Source organism: Taurulus bubalis (genome assembly GCF_910589615.1).
Source record: "Taurulus bubalis genome assembly, chromosome: 8".
Classification (NCBI taxonomy): domain Eukaryota; kingdom Metazoa; phylum Chordata; class Actinopteri; order Perciformes; family Cottidae; genus Taurulus; species Taurulus bubalis.
The window spans coordinates 8,179,010-8,196,336 of NC_136596.1; the positions used below are offsets into that span (position 1 = coordinate 8,179,010).

Genomic DNA, 17,327 nt, shown 5'->3' on the forward strand with positions numbered 1-17,327 from the left:
CTGCTGTTTGAAGGAGGTTCATCGGGTGATTAACATGCATGCCGACTAATCTGAGCTCCTTTAGTCTTTGTCATGTTGATGTTAAACTACTGCGGTGACTTCTCTAATGGCTACAAGTGAAACTAATCTATTCTCTTTTATTTATCATGCTGATTTACTGTCTCTGTTTTGCTAATTTTTACCCTTTGCAGAAATGTCCTCATACTTTGTGCACTAACAACACCTCCATCACTTCTTCCTTTTCCACATACATAACGATGGTAATGCTGTTTTGTCAAATGTAGACGTGTTCAATGTGCAGCTAAAGAACTGCAAGGATACGGACGATCACCTTTATTTTCCACTGGCTCATTTTCGGTTGTTAAAGGGATTCAAGTTGAAACTTGGCTTAATGAAAATCCCAATATACATAAGCTTGGTGTAGGAACGGTTTTCTGTGCCTTCTATTCAGTTGACTTTTGATTAGTACAAGTTGGTTGAAAAAGCAGAATGTGTTCATGATAAGCAACCCAAGAAATACAAATTCTGAGGAAGTCATTCTGTGCTGTTTAAACAGTTGTTTTGCACCGCTTGAACCATTAGCATTTGATGCAGTGAAGGTCCCTGTACCTGTGTGTGCGTGTGTGTGTGTGTGTGTGTGTGTGTGTGTGTGTGTGTGTGTGTGTGTGTGTGTGTGAGAGAGAGTGACTCTTGTTTGCACTATTGAAGTGCAGTATTTTGGCATTGATTGATTTATGACCCCCCTGAGAGGAGGGGTGCAAGACAGATGAAGCAGCTCGTACATACATTGTGTGTGAGTGTGTGTGTGTGTGTGTGTGTGTGTGTGTGTGTGTGTGTGTGTGTGTGTGTGTGTGTGTGTGTGTGTGTGTGTGTGTGTGTTTGTATTTATGGTCTTGTGTGCGGTTTCTTCTTTCTCGAGGTGAAGTGAATGAGGTTGCTCAGAAGGAAATGATCTCTCTAGTGCCTCTCTGCATTCCCCTATATATCAGTAGTTGTGTTTAAGTGTATTTTCTTGTACGTCTAAGCATTTTTGCATGTGTGTGCGCTTCTTTTCGTGTGTAGTAAGTTAGGTCACATTACGTTTTTTCCCTTCTGATTGCTCCCCTCGAGTCTTCATCCTTCTCTATTTCCAGTGTCGACTTCCTCTACCCATGTGGTCCTGTCCTCATGCTCCACATACATCCAAATGTACGTTCCCTGCAGCATGTTGACATTGAGAGTGTGGAGAGAGAGACTACGAGGGCGTATTACGGCCATCGTAGGCAAAAATAATAATAATTGCGGAGCTGGTGTGGGGGGGTTGGGGGGGTCATATGCAGAGAGAAAAACACCTTCTGAGATTAAAGTAATAAATAAACTATGAGGGGGAAAAAAAAACAAATAATAGTGGAGTAAAGAACTGCGCTTTAATAATCACATCAACTTAAAGTTGTAGGATTTTAGTGTTAGCTGTGCTGAAACAGACACGCGCCTTTGTGTAGTGAAAGATAGAAGATGTTTGTCTTTTTACAATATTAGTATTTATTTATGTTGATAAAAGGACACAGAAAGAACATCAACACAAACATGAATAAGTATATTTCAGGAAAACTATAATAACACGACACTAGTAAGATTTAGAATCTTGAAAATTCTCTTCTCGTAAATTTCCGACTTTAATCTTGGAAAGTCTGTTTTTTCTCTGTATATGCCAACCTCCCCCAGCTCCATAATTATTACTTATTACTTTTTGACTCTGCAAAGGCCCTAATACGCTGTTGTCGAGACAGTGGTGTCCGTATGAACCGCAGTGTTGGAGAGCTGTGAGTAATCCACACAACGGCTGTGCCCACACTGTTTCAAACCTCCACATGTCTCTTATACCACTGACCAAAGTTCATTAACAGAAAAATGAATATTACATAGCAGCAGAAGTCAGCACACTACCAGCGCTAATCAAATATAACAGCACTGTCATAGAAACATGGTGTGTTGCATGCAAACACACATACACAAACATGAACACAGTGCTGACGATGACACTGAACTTGTGATCAGAAAGTGTCAAATGTGAAATGGTCTTTGCAATGTGGTTCAGTGTCTTGTAAAAGGACAGTTTGATGTGCAGACTGGAGCTCTACGCCTGAGCCTCGACTGTGCAGAGAGTGCTTAAGGCCTCGTACCTTATTAAACAGGTGTGCATGAGAAAGGCATAACTCGCCTCACTGACTCCGTTTGAGTTGCTGCCCGTATTTCTCTGCCAGTTGAGTAAAAAGCTGTGCCTGGTTTACATTATTTATGTTGACTGCATTATTATGCTCCTCTCTCATCAATAACACATGGGCAACATTTTGTACAGGTTGCTTCTCACAATCTCCTCGCTGCCTCTTGACACTCACAGGATGGATATACTGCATATAGTTGTGTGTGCATGTTGTTGTGTTGGCAGATGTAAGATTAACCATGCGGGTAGCGATGGGGTTTATAGATTCAGTGTAGCTGAAATACTGTTAATCTTGTTTGTCTTTGCTCTTGACGTGTGAAACCGATCGTGCCACAATAATCACACTATTGCATTACTGCCTTATTGGGCCGCAGGGGATGGCAAACAACCGGCAAAACAGCTCTGTTCACGTATTTTCATTTTTTACATTTTCTGTAATGGGAGTGGTGCGTATTTAAGCTTTGCGCTACAAACGGAGGAGGCACTGAGCGTCTATTCTGCACTCGTTTTGGTTTATTTTCTGGTCGCCAAGAGTTGAAAAATAAAAGATTTAAGGTAAAATGCAGCTCTCGTAGCTGTCAGTTACACTCACAGTGGAAGAGGGGCAGGACAAATACTGAAAAGACCAATTGTCAGATCCTACATGTACTGCTTCTTTGCAATAAAAGTTCTCAGTAAGTAAAAGTAATCATTGAAATAACTACTCAGGTAAGAAAACAAAAGTATTTTTACCTTTCCTGACAAGCCAGCATGATATGGTCGGTACCAAAGGATTTAGTAGGTAGTCCAGTTTCTCAAAAGTACGGTATGTCCAAGTTTCTCTGGACAAGTCTAGGATCCTGCTGTGAACTATTTGTAGTGGGTACTTTTAAATAAAAAATTAAATTAATCATTGAGGTTTGTACCTGGAATAATGGGTCCATCGTTTCTGGACAGATGTGTGGCTTGTACACTGCATGGCCAATAAGACCACACACCACACAATTGATGAGCTTCTTAAAAGTTAAAAAGGTATTATAGTATTTTGATATAAACCTGAGAGACTTGAAAAAGAAATCCCTCTCATGCTTTATAATAGGTGTGATGCCACTATTGTTCATTGGCCAACTTATTAGAACAATTAGACTGAAACTATCTGATCAATAAAACCTTCCACTTAGAAGGAGGAAGAAACTACACTGCTTGAGTCTTGACCTGAAATACCACAATAAGGCTGCATTTCACCTAACGCAATGTGAGGTTGTATACCGGATGAGTTCCATTTGCCACAAATTGGCTCACAAGGAAGAATAGCTTGTGAAGTCCAAATGCAAGCAGCTGTTATTTACAATGAAGGGTGTGAACAAGTGAAAGATTGTATAGTGTTATTTATTCAGGAAGTCGTCTTTGAAACTGAAGTTTCTTTTGACAGAGAGTACGAATGCTTTGCAAAAAATGATAAAATGAAAATGATTAGGGATGAGAAACTGGCTGGCTTAAATAGGAAGCTTGACAGTTTCCACAAAATTACACATAACGACCCTGCCGAAGAGACAGCGGCTTCCTGGAAGAGAAAACAGATGACACAGTGAGAGTTACCTCAGCAGCCTCTATATGTGTTCATGCCCTCGAAGCACTTGTAAGGAGGGACGCGTCAACACAAACCTGAGTTCTGATGCTCAAACAAGAAGGAAATGTCAAGGCAGGGGAGGGATGGGTGATGATTGAGAGTCAAACAGTAAATGTGAAGTGGAGAAAGGGTGAGGAAGAGAGAGTGAATGCTGAAATTGACATTTGACAAGAGAGCAAGAAAAATAGTGAGAAATCCAGCGAGGGAGAGAGGGGAAGGGATGTAAAGAAAGCATTGAGAAAGGTGATGGAGAGAGAAGAGCTAGAAAGCAGATGTTAGAAACAGAGAGTAAGACACAAATAAAAACTGAGAAGAGAAGAGAGGTGGAAGAAAGTCCTCCCTGGTCCACTTCTCAATTATTCATCATTAGTGCAGGTTTCATTTTTTTCCACGCCTCCATCACTCCCTCCCTCTCTCTTTCTCTCTCTCTCTCACACATGCAGAAACAGCTCCTCACTGATCGATCAATATGACACCCTCAAGGTCAGCAGGGCTTCATTCTAGAGCCAATCGAGCATGTTCATTATTCCCACAACCTCCTCACTCTCCTCCTTTTCTTCTCCATCTCCCTGCTGAAAAGCAACTTTTGACTCCAGCTCTTAAGGTTTGTTTGAAGAAAGCCGCTCACCCAAAACTTTTGGAAAAGAAAGCAAAAGTTGAATAAGTTGAACGACAAACTGAAGAGGCTGGAAAAAAAGCTATCTGTGATTCTGTATTTAAACTTGCTGAGTATCGAACTTCAATGCTTTTCTAAGCACTGACCGAAATGTGTCGGCATAACTGTGGTATCAGCGTCTGATTCTTAGACTTTTTCTTTGATCAAATATGTCCTGATGTAAATTATAATATGGGTAATTTTAGACTGTATTTTATACAGGCAAAGTGGCTGTTTTGTGTCGAGACAAAATGTAACATTGATACATTTAGCCAGGTTTGTGTAGGGGGCTCGCTCTTTTTGACCGGGGTCCGGTAACCATGACCATGGCGACAGGCTGATGACAACATTTTAAACATGACTACATAATGTGTTGTTATAAGTGAGTCATTTATTTAACAGACATTTGAAAAAATAAACAACTATAACAGAGTCTAATAATCTGACAAAGTACAGATTTGGCATGTTGTATTGCTGCACCAAAAACAAAACAATTTCATTTAAAACAATGCATTTAATTAAAATGAATGATACATGTTTTTACACTCTACAAAGAAATGTAGTCAAATTAGGATTGACTACTCAAACAACCAGGAGATTTAAACTTGGGAAAAACGGCACTTAATGCGTTACATTTTTTTTAAATTGTGTGCTCTTCTTCATAAGCACTTTCAAAAAAGACGTGATAAGTAAAAGCAGGCAAAGCTGCAAACATGTTACATTAAACTAGCCATCGTTTATGGTCGTCTGTCTCAGCTCCAAAGGCTGCATTTATGTTGATCTGCATACAAGCTGTCAGGCTTTTCTCTGAGATCTGTCTTGATCTATTGAAGAATAATCACATAAGTACAGTCATTGCAAATTAAAATTGAGAAACACAAATGTAAAGTGCATACGTAAATAAACTGCTTCCAGACTAACAGGTGAAAACATAATAATCACAGTATGTTTTACCCTCGTCATGGCGCAGAAGTCCAGTTCATCAAAGTCCGAGGGCAGCTCCTTCATCCCTCTCCCTGGGACTTATTCTAGGAAGAAGCACATATTTAGAGAGGAAGGGTTTTCAACAATTTCCTGAAAGATTTTTTGTTAACACATGCACATGTTCTGCTCCTCAACTTAAAAAATGAAAGCATGAAAGCATGAAACTGGCTCGTTCCTTCAGCAATGCCCCCTCATCTACGATGGGGAATCTTCAGGCAAGCAGTTTTACACTTTTAATGCCGCCATCTTCCTCCCTCTCCAGAGCAAGTAGGTTGATGACACTAACACAACTAGAATGTTAATCTACAGGAATCTCCTCTCCAGATGCTCAATCAGATGGTCCAGGGACGACTTCATTACCCCCCGAAAACATTCTAAATAATAATAAGAATACAAGTATAATTTGTACAGCACTTGTACAACGCTCGAGGTGATTAGAAGCTAATTTTTAAGGTGCTATGTTTCAAGTTTGTAACTTGAAACATAGCACCTTAAAAAGTTTGTAACTTGAAACACTGAGTATTTAAATTCCTGAGTGTGAAAACTGGTTAAAAAATGGGACCCTTGTCACGTCACCTTCCTTCCTCTTTTGTTTGTATGTCTGGACGTTCCATCCATGACGAATGACCCTGGTGGCCTCCTGGATTTGTCAAATAGTCTCAATGTGACAGGCACCTGATATTTTTAAAAGCAATATATTATAGGAACAGGGTAATTTCCATTTGACAAATTGGTGTTGAGCCATTTATTACAACTCAACTTAAAATTATCCATAATAATCGAAGAAAATTACATTTTCCTTTTGGAGTAGCTTTGAAAGCCGCTTCAGGTGGGTGAGGACATCTGCCTGGAGGCGGATGACAGCCACACACTTGTTCGTGGCAGTGTGTATAAATGCAGCTTGCTAAAGGGGCCAGGAGTCTGTCAGCTGGTTGGCAATGTCATTAAAGATGGAGATCCCAGTAAGCTCAGTATTTGGTTTAAAACTTGGCTAAACGTAAAAGCAAACACTTCTTACCTTGTCATCACATTCTTACTGTCTCTGCCCAAATAAAATACACAAGCCGTTGGTATGGTTGCGTTTACCTCACTGGTGGCTTCAGTGCAGGTGTCAGCCCTCCAATTAATGTCAAGGAACTGACCAAAAGGTTGCCCTTCTCTCTACCTAAAACATTTAAAACATTCATATATTTCATACATTTATATTATTCAATTATAAAATGAAAGTTCAGCTGCTTGGCCAGTGACACATACTGGGGATCTCCAAAATGTCATCCATCCTTGCTTCCATCAAAATCAGTAATATTTATCATCTTGAAATCATGACACAAAATGTCATGGCAATACATCTAATAGTTGATATTTCGGTCTGGAAAAGTGGTGGACCGACAGACACAGATTGACATTACCAAACATTTAGGTATTGGCTCCCTAATCGGAAAATATGATCACGATGGAGCCCAAGTTTTTGACAAAAATTCCACATTTCCACAGCCTTGACAATAGTAAACAACAGCATCCCTCTTTTGTGTGTGTGTGTGTGTGTGTGTGTGTGTGTGTGTGTGTGTGTGTGTGTGTGTGTGTGTGTGTGTGTGTGTGTGTGTGTGTGTGTGTCTGTCTGTCTGTCTGTATAAGCCTTGACAATAGTAAACAACAGCATTCCTCTTGTCTTTTTAGCCAGCCATAAATAAGAAGGGCCCGTTTAAAGATCCGTTAGAGTGATGCCCGTCAGGATAAAACTCCCTTTCGTGACACAGACGTTTCCTTGGCAACCGTAACAACTTGTCTGAATGTCTGCGGGTTATTTGAGGTGAACGACCTAGAGCTGCAAGTATTAAAGTTTTCTGAAGAGATTTACTGAGACTAAGGATGCTTAAACTATATTGTTTTGCACCTGACAAACTATGTGCAAAACATAACTTAAAATGTGAAGTTTTTCAGAAGGTTTGTATTCAGAGTACCTGTCAACAAAAGCACACACGCAAGATAATAACTTAATTAACAATTATTTATCCTGGTGTAGAAGATAAACGGATGGATGGTTGGATGGACAATAAGGCCCAGGCTCTCGTGGTGTTAATTGTTTCACTTTGCGTTCTGGATCACGTCTTTCAAGGAACAAATTAGTTTGAAGATTTTTGTGTTGACAGCCGGGGAAGAAAAGACCAAATGGCGATGGCGGATCCTGAGGGCAGTGATTGTGTGGAGTGCTCTTTTTTGATTGTATATGTTTTTGTCAGAAAAACTAAATATCTGTGTTTATTATAATGTAAAGATCCAGGTGCATGTGTTGCTATTCCAGTTGTGTTCACCACAATCTTAAGTGACCTTACTGACATTCAACATGATGTCTTCTTCTAGGTTTTTGTGGGGATATTCTTCTAAAGTTGCAGCAAAATCTGCCTCAATGTTCTTTTGATTTGTCTATCATCTATGGTTCTTTAAAGTGTCTTGATTGTGCTGAATCTATTCAACAGGCACCATATTAATGTGGCTGTTCCAGAAAATAGGTCATCGTTTTTACTTTAGGTTATAGGTCAAATGAAAAGCTAATTTGGAAATGTCACGTTTCTGCAGAAATTGGGTTCCAAATATATGGAACTAAATAAAGTGGTGGTGGTCAGAGTCACAAAACATGAACATAGCGACCATGAGACTCTTTCTACTCATGAGTCTCTCTCTACTCATCTTTGTCAGGCGAGTCCATCGTGCTGCCGTACATCATTTGCTGTCTTGTATTGGTCAGCTTGACCTTTACGAAAGGTCAGAGTTGTGAGAAATTGGATAGTTGAAACTGGGAGCGGCGTGTGGGAACAGGACATTTTGTATACGAACCATTTGTGCAGCGCTCAGATGAAAATGATTACAGAGCAGCTGAGAGCAGCTGAGTAGTTGCATTGTGTTTCCATTTTGAAATACAAGGGATTTTTTAAATTGATCATTCTCTGCTTCAAAAAGGAAGCTCTTTGAAATGTTCAGTGTGACCTTGTTTGATTCTCCCGTTGATAACATGCTTATCAGAGAACATAAATGGACTTTCAATGACCATGAGGCTTGATCAGAACATGCATTAACTTCATATGCATCTACATATTTAGAACATTACGGATACCAAAGTCTGGGACGTGAGGTTTTCTGGCGGCAGCTGTAATTTATTAATGGAAATCATTTCGCTTTAATGTTATTTTCAGATGGCTGAACATAGATCAATGGTTTGACTGTCATGTAATTGCTTCATAAACAGTGCTCATATCTAATTGTTGGAAAGTATTCTATTAAAAAAACATCAGTATGACTGTTTCTCAAGTGTATCCTGAGATTCTCTTGGTAGCACAGCTAATACTGTCGGTGCCAGTGTTTCCTGTAAACATCACTTAACCCACCAAAGCAACAAAAAAAAGATTCCATCTGTGAGAAGAGAAAAATGACATGAAATAAAATCTTTTTTATTACATTTTTACCGAAACTGTTACATGGAGGCCATCGGTTAAAGCCGTGACATGTAATGTATATGCTTGATTTCACGTGAATCACAACAGGGCTTTAAATATTGTGAAGAAACAAAACCTACTCTGCAAATCCCTCACTATTAAATGCACTGGGGGAGACACACTGCGTATGAAAGCATTTGTCACAAGTAACTCTCGTGCTTTGGGTTTCAAGTCTTAAAAAAGTAATTATGTGCCTTCATCAGATGTATTGGCATTTCTAATTTGAATTTGCATTAGTGTCAAACACATTTAGTAACATTTCAAACCAACATAATTTTGTGTGATGACTAGATGTGAATCTAGTTTTGAATCCCTTTGTGAATCCATTTTGATTTAGCTTTTAACATTTGAAACAAAAGTTAAATGCAACAAAAATGCAAAGAATCACATGAGATCCATTCTTTTTGTTGCTGAAAAGGCAGAATGTCACTTTTTTGTGTGTAATTGTTTTGAATAACCTGAAAATAAGATGAAATGTTGATTTTCTATTAAAAACAACAACAACAACAACAACAACAAACAGAATATCCAAAGTAACAGACATCAAAACACCTGACAGAGTACTCATCCAGCCTCTGTGGTACTTCCTGCTACAGAAGGTGTCTCCAGTGCCACATTTTACCACAATGACTCACACACAGACACACAAGGCAAAAGCAATACCAGCCTCTTTGTTGGCTGGTAAGTTTTAAAATAAATGTCTCTATGAAAAGTACTTGAGTCGACGTATAGCGTAACATAAAATAGAAATATTCAAGTAAAGCACAAGTACCTCGATACTGCACTTATAGTATAGTATAGTACTTGAGTGATTGTATTCAGGTATGTTTACACTTCTGTCAGACTGCGTCATGATACATCCGTTGCCAAGAAACTTAGAAGCTGATTTGCTGCTCAGTTTTTCTCGTAATGTAACTGTTACTGTTTGGTCGTGGGGACAATATCATCTCATTTCAAGTCAAAGGACGAGTTTGAGTCGAAAGTCATAAGATCCAAGTCATCAGACCAAGTTATGCGAGTCCACACCTATTTGAGCCTGCAGACATTTATACTGCGTGTTCGTGTGCATCACGTCAGTGCGATGTTTTCCCCATCAGACAGATGACAGTGTGATGTTTGTCAAGATCCTGATGGTCGTTCGGTAAATGCCACTGCTGCCAGAAAGTGTGCTCACGCTGCATCAATGTGGCTTTTTCTTGGCAGTCCGGTGAATGTCTTTATGATAGGGTCTATGTTAATGAAGCTTTAGATATCGATCAACACCTAGTCCTGCTGCACTCCGGCAGATACTCAAGCGACCACGACACAAACAAACACACGCACACTAAAGTCCCCAGTTTTCCTGAATATGTATGAGAGTTGGCAAAGATGCATGCCAATATCATTTACTGTGTCTGGCTGCTTTTGTGTTGTATATTTGGAGAGCATTTTCTGCACAGCAGGGAAGGAGATAAAAGAGAGAGAGGGGGAGAGAGAGAGAGCAGCAGTACTGAGCGATTGGGAGCAGCACTATAACAGATAGAGGTTTATTGATTGATCAATTGATCGTTTGCCTCTCCAGACTTCCCATCACTGACTAATGCTAAGTTCAGCAGCTCTGGTGTGTGTGTGTGTGTGTGTGTGTGTGTGTGTGTGTGTGTGTGTGTGTGTGTGTGTGTGTGTGTGTGTGTGTGTGTGTGTGTGTGTGTGTGTGTGTGTGTGTGTGTGTGTGTGAGTGTTTTGGTCATCAGAGTCCTTTTTCCCCCCTGATGCATAAACATATTCATACTTGCATGTGTGGTAAAGTCTTACTCTTCATAACAACCAACTCATCTGTTTTACTTGTATGTGACAGACAGTGAAATAACATGTACAAAGCAGAAAGATAGCATTTCATTTATATGTGTTTGTGTCTGAAAGAGAACAACCAAACAGCAAATACAGAAACAGATACTTCAGCAAATACTGTATGTTAGCAACCCCGGAGAGCATCCGATTGGATTTATTGCTGTGTTTCTTGAAGTCCATCCAGTCCATGGCCCAGTGCCAGACTGACCATTTTGCTGAGCTGTTCATGGGTTTCTTAGCTGACATAAGACAACTGATGAAAAATACTCGCAACCAAGGAAAAAGCAGTCTAAAGCTGACATGCATAGAAAAGCAACTGTATGTCCCGAGAAAATGCAGTTTAAACAGACGTATGGTACTTTATTAGAATACAGTCATAACAATACGGATAGCTATGTGTTGTATATGTAAGCATGAATAATCTTTATTGCTCCATACAAGTGGGAAAAAGACACATTTCAGTCAGAGCCGTATCACACAAATGGATTTTGTAAAATGCATATTGAAATCAGTTAGTATGTTTGTGCAAATTGCAACTAGTAATTATTTTCATTATCTATCCATCTTTTCATTATTTTGTTGATTAATTGATGCAGTATTTGGTTCATGGAATGTCTGAAAATAGTCTCAGAGCCCAAGATAATATCTGTTCAAATAGCAAGAAGAAGAAGGACAATTTTTGTTGAAACGAGTAAGGTTGAAATGGGAATGTTGTTCAGTGTTGCGTGAGCACACGTCCCTGCGTGAGGACAGCATACGTAGCTTTGACCGAGCGTCTGTCGTTGCTCCTCGTGGATGGAGCCATGTGGTGTGAGTCTATTCAGAGAAAAAGTGAGAAACAACAAAGTTGTACTGTAGACAGAACATGTGTGCAGTGTGTGTGTGTGTGTGTGTGTGTGTGTGTGTGTGTGTGTGTGTGTGTGTGTGTGTGTGTGTGTGTTTGTGTGTGTAAAAGCAGTTGTCAGAAGGTCTGCAGTGTGACAAAGCCAACATCCGTTGCCCATTGCATGCTGTTGCCACGGCAACCTGCGTCATTGCCAACCAGCGCAACTTCAAAACTAAATCATTATCACGAGCTGAGTCTGGGAGAGGAGTGAATCACTACCTTCAGACACACGCACGCACACACGTGGACATGCTGCAACACCTGGGACCGACTAAAGTCAGCAGTCGAGACCGAGAGAGGAGCAGACAACAGACGTCAAATCATAAAGCACGAGTTTATTACTGCAGCGTAGCAATACAGACATTATTAATGCCCCATTTACTGGCTTTGTTTATGAAGTGAGTCATAGGATGACTTCTTCTTTTTTTAACTCCTCCCACAAAGACTGACTGTGATTGGCAGCCAAATGTGACATTGACATGGATTTGTGACGCTGATATTGTAACATTGAGTTTGAGTGGTGTGTTGCTTTGAGATGCTGAGCATCACGAACGTGTCACATGCAGTGCCTAAATATATTTCTCCTGAAATATTTAGCAGCGGCTGCTGGTATGAGCGATATAACAGATGCTGGTTTATAAATAGAAATATGAAGAAAAAAATGCCTGCACACAAATGCAACTGTGCGTTGGATTTTGTTTGATTTAATGTCTGAAAACACTAGATGCAACACAGCACATTCACCACTAGGATTTCATATATTTGTATTAGGCCTGTGACATATTTTTCTGTTTGCTTAGTCCTTCTGCATTTACGATAATAAAACAATGACTGTGGTAAAATAGATGACTTTCAGCTTTCATTTGAGGAAGTTTACATCAGAGCAGCTGTACTCGAGTGCCTTTTCATATATAGCAGTCCATCTTTGGGGGACAAAAGGTAATTGGACATGTGATTAAACAAGTAAGGTCATCAATAAAGTTATCATATTCACTATTTGTGAAATCATTTGCAATCAGTGAAATACACTTTGTATCTACTGTGGACTGGGGCTCTGTCGTGACAGTACTTAGACAATCATCCCTTTTTGCTTGCTTCAGGGACTCTCTTCACTTTGGTCCTCAGGAAGCTGGATTGAGGTTATTTTGCTCTTCATTGTTGCGAGGGTCATCTTTCTGGAACCTTTCTGGGCAGATAGAGGTATGTTTGCAGTTCAGAGGTTTAGCCCTGACCCCGTTCTGGCTTTTGCTAAACGCAAAACCCATCACATGGAAACCTTCTGCGATACCAATGAACCTCTGTGATGTAACATTCCTCTGCTGTGTCCCACTACGACACAGTATTCAGCTGAGTCGTTGTATCGTGGTGTCGGGGTGCAAATTAAAGCCCAAAGAGTCTGGTGGATTAATAGGTCACTGCGTGAATCTCAAGGAATGTTCCTCAAGGGGGACATCATGTTTTTTTGTCTTTGTGGTCACTGCTGAGTGGTAGTACAGTAAGTGTTACTGGAGAGTTCTTCTTTTTTCCTTCGTTACTCTGCAAGGCTCAACATTTTTCTCTAGATTTTACACAAAACAGAAATGGCAATTGCAGCTTAAGGGGGAAAGCAGGTTGTTGTTTTTGGCTCACTTCTCCCTGTCCTTTATCATTAAGTGTCAGCTGCCTGGAATGGTTTTCTCCTTTAAAATTCCCGTCCTGACAGACGCCTCAGCCATTACTTGCCCGGTCTTACTTTATTTCCACTGCACAAGCTCCCTAATTATATATCCTTCTTCCTCAGACCGCCAGCAGTGGTGGAGATATTATTTGAGGACATAACAAGCAGCTACTGTATGAGTAAACACAATCAGTATTTATTAGTTCTGTTTTTCAGTTTCAATAAGAGAACCGAGATGCTAAAAGAGGATGAGCATCACCTCTCTCCCGGATTCTCTTAACCTCTGGCCCTCATTAGTGTTGTGATCGACGCTACAGGAGTTACACTGGAGCTCCGACACTAATTATTGGAGTCCAGGGAACCCATGCAGATTCCACGAGTACGAGGAAATGGACTCCATTGTTAAACCAAATTTTAAAATCTCAATAGCTGCACGAGTTGGCATACATCCCCTCAAAAACACAGTGGGAGGCCAAACAAAGCCAAACAGCGATTGTAGTCCAAATGATTAAAAGCCCTGTTTTCCCCATCTATCTAGGCATGTGGAGCACTGCAGCAGGAAATGAAAAGAAATGTAACTAAGACCCCGAGGACATAAAGCTGCTACATGAAATAAAATCAAAATCACCGGTGTGACACACCTGGAATTTGACTCTTATTCTCTTTTTTACCTCACCTCTATCTCTCTCCCCTCATCTGTTTGATGTTTTGCGAGACATGACTCACTTACCTACAACCGTCTTCGAACACTCTGGCTGCAGGTGTTTTGGTGACATTTCTCATTTTCTCTCAGATATCTGGAATGCATTTCCACCTTAATGCCCTATCCAGCGGAGAGGTTTTATTTATTTTGGCTGGCTCAGCCTCTGTGGTAAACTGACAGGTCGGTAACGTGTACACACATAATCCTCCAACACAGATAAGGCTGTTATGTTTGGCTGGCACAGACTCCCACAGTGACACGGCAGGTGTTGGTATCAGCCCCTAGCTTTCACGAAGAAACATGTAGAAGATTATCCTTTGTGTGTGTCTTTGCAGGCGGAGATGTGACATAAAGTTAAAATAGTTGGATATGTCAAACAGCCCATTGTGCTCACTGGTACGAGGTAGAACAGTAGGTGTGAGTGTGTCCATTGATCTGGGAGCAGTGGGAAGGTCGAGGGCTATCAAGTGAAGCTCAGATGTGTGTGGGATCAATACGTTTATTGTTCAGGTTTTGGTAAAAGGTCACTTTATCCCTACTGTGAGTGAATTGTTTTGTTTTTTCACAAATAAACACTTTACTGGGAAGCTGCTCTTTGTGGATCTGTGTACAATGGCTGTGACCTTTGCTGCCTGATTGATAAGTAAATACACTCAACAGGATCACACCAGTTATACTGTTGGCTTATCTTTGTACCTCATGATCTTGATTGGTCTTTGGAGGTCCACGACTTTGCTCCAGACTGAAATCTTTTAATTATCAGGCAGATTAAATTTGGAGAAGACGTTCATTTTCAGTGTGAGCATATTAGCATGATTTTGGCACCTAGCTACTCCAACGCTGTTTAGCGTAGAAACATTCCTACGTTATCTGACTGACCTTTAGTGGTTGTATGTATTATACTTTTCAAAATAATTTTCATTTTTGTGAAATTTTTCCCCTTTAATATGACTAGACAGAATGTTCACAGAGTGGGTGACATATATGCAGAGTGGGGTTAAACTGTTGAGCCCTTACTAAAAAATCTTTCTTGAGCTTTTCTCTTACTTCCACAATAATTACTCTTCATAAGATAAGACAAGACATTTTTCTTCCAAGCTGCTGCATCCCACAACAACATCACAACGCTCATACACACCCAGAACATAGATCATGCATCCATAATTGTTTAATGAAAGCGTTGCATTCATTGTCATCTTTCAAACACTGTAACTATCTCATCAAACAGATCTACGCATGTTGCTCTATGATCCGGAAAGTTTGACTACAGTGTTTCTGTTTCATCAGTCAACGGCGGGAGGTTTGTTCTGTGGTTGTCTGTTGGGTGTCCTTTGTTTCCTATACCACCTGCTCTCTTGCACTCCCTGGTGTCGTTCATGTTGTTTTGTGCATTCAGTTTCTTCTCTAATATTTGCACTGCTGCAATTGGTCGGCCTGGTTTAAAAGGACTTTTGAGGCCTACTTAAAACTGTACACTGAGTGCATGTTTAGCCAGGTTTTTATTAGACGACATTCATAGATATGGGAAATGCTACATTGTATTTCCATGTACACTGACTACAAGAAGTTCTGGTGCCACTCTGTTGTGAATAACATTAGCCTAATTCACTAAACCTCTGCTCTAATACCAGATTGAATTAACCTAGACGATTCTTTACTCACAGTACGTGTAGTGATATGAAGGGTGGAAAAACAACACAAGCGTATAGATATAGCTCCATTTGAAAGTTTGGCATTACACCTCAAAGAAAGTTGCTTTCCTAAGCATGACATGACTGAATGATGGTTAATTTCATGTGCCGAAGCCTTGTGTACTTTCTCCATCCTAACACAGAAACAACCTTTTTAACAAATACTAAGCAAACAATCTCGTTGAGGTTCTGACACCAGCAACTATGCCTCTCTTTCAAAAGATGTTTGTTGTTGGTATTAACGTTATTATTATTATTTTACACTTGTGTTGTTTTCTTTTGTTACTGTTGTTTTCTTTTTGTTATTGTTTATGTTTTCTGTGTTTCCCTTCAGGCTGTGCGTTGTTTCAGAACATCCCAGTGGAGTTGGTCTCACGCTAACGGAGACGGACACACAAGAGACTAAAAGCGAGGGAGAAAGATTGTTTGTGTTTGTGTGTATTTGTGTGTCTACGGGAGTGTTTGTGGGACAGCACATGGGAAAAGGGGGAAGGTAAAGAAGAAGGGCGTCCACATATCCAACCAACAAAACAAAAAACTATGTATAAAAAATGAAGGGAGTGGCTGAGGGTTACGGGGTTGTGCAAACACACACAACGCGGTCAAGGGATGGTGTCCATTATCAACTTCTAAAGGTAGAGGAACCAGGTAGAGCTCTGGGGTGCAGCAGCCTGATCAACCAATCAGAGACAGCCTTCAGAGACACATAAAAGCCTCCCATTGGATGAATTATTCAGAGCAGAGGGACAGAGACAGCTATTAACCTACATCTTCCCCAAATACACACATGCCTCCCACCTCTACACACACCCAACCCTCTACACAAACACACAGGCACACTGCTGCATATTTTTGACTCAGCTCCTTAGAGCTAATATAGAACAACTCAATATGTATGTATGCACACTACACTAGCCCCTCTTACATACATCCAATCCTAACTTTGGAAACAATGTCTATATTACATCACATATTACAGTATAGTAACACCCAAATCCAAACACTGCCCACTGGCTCTTGATGATGCTGCCGCACTGACAGAATAGAGCAGAACAGTTTGAAGAAGGTTTGATGTTCATTAAACTAAGTAACCAAAACCACTTTGCAGAATGGCGACGAAAAAGAGGCTTTGAAGAGGGAGAGAAAAAAAAAGGATTTGGTTTGAATTGGCATCATCTTCCTGTAGTGTAGCCGGCGCTGCTGCAAGTCACAGTTAGAACAAGTAATACAAGTGATAAGGGGAATTGGCATTTGAGAGAAGATGGCTTTACTTCAATTTGCCTCGCTCTTCCATGCTATAAATGCAAAAAAAGTATAACTATGTGATGAGTTGGGCAGGTTTCTGAAAGTCTTTATTACACACTGTTAACACCAGGAGAGGCAGAGCACACTAGCTCCCTGTTTGGGAGGCACAGTGCACTCAAACTGCTGCGTAGCCGTCAAATTAGTTTTGCAGGTATTCACTACACCTGTCAAAACATCCAGCACATCGGCAAGAAAAACTTCTTTTCCTCCCCCTCTTCCAACCAACAGTGCTGTTATAGTGGAAATGCAGTTTCTCTATAAATCAAACAATGTCTGTGGTGGTTTTTCCGGCGAAATATTTTTACAGTGAAGGAGG

At 40.3% G+C, this 17,327-nt stretch overlaps 1 protein-coding gene across 1 annotated transcript in view; it reads left to right on the forward strand.

The window, feature by feature from the left end:
- The window catches only part of ntrk2a (neurotrophic tyrosine kinase, receptor, type 2a), a gene marked incomplete at both ends in the record, with an annotated part of 72,115 nt that overhangs the window by 19,197 nt on the left and 35,591 nt on the right, over positions 1-17,327 (forward strand). The window lies entirely within an intron of this gene.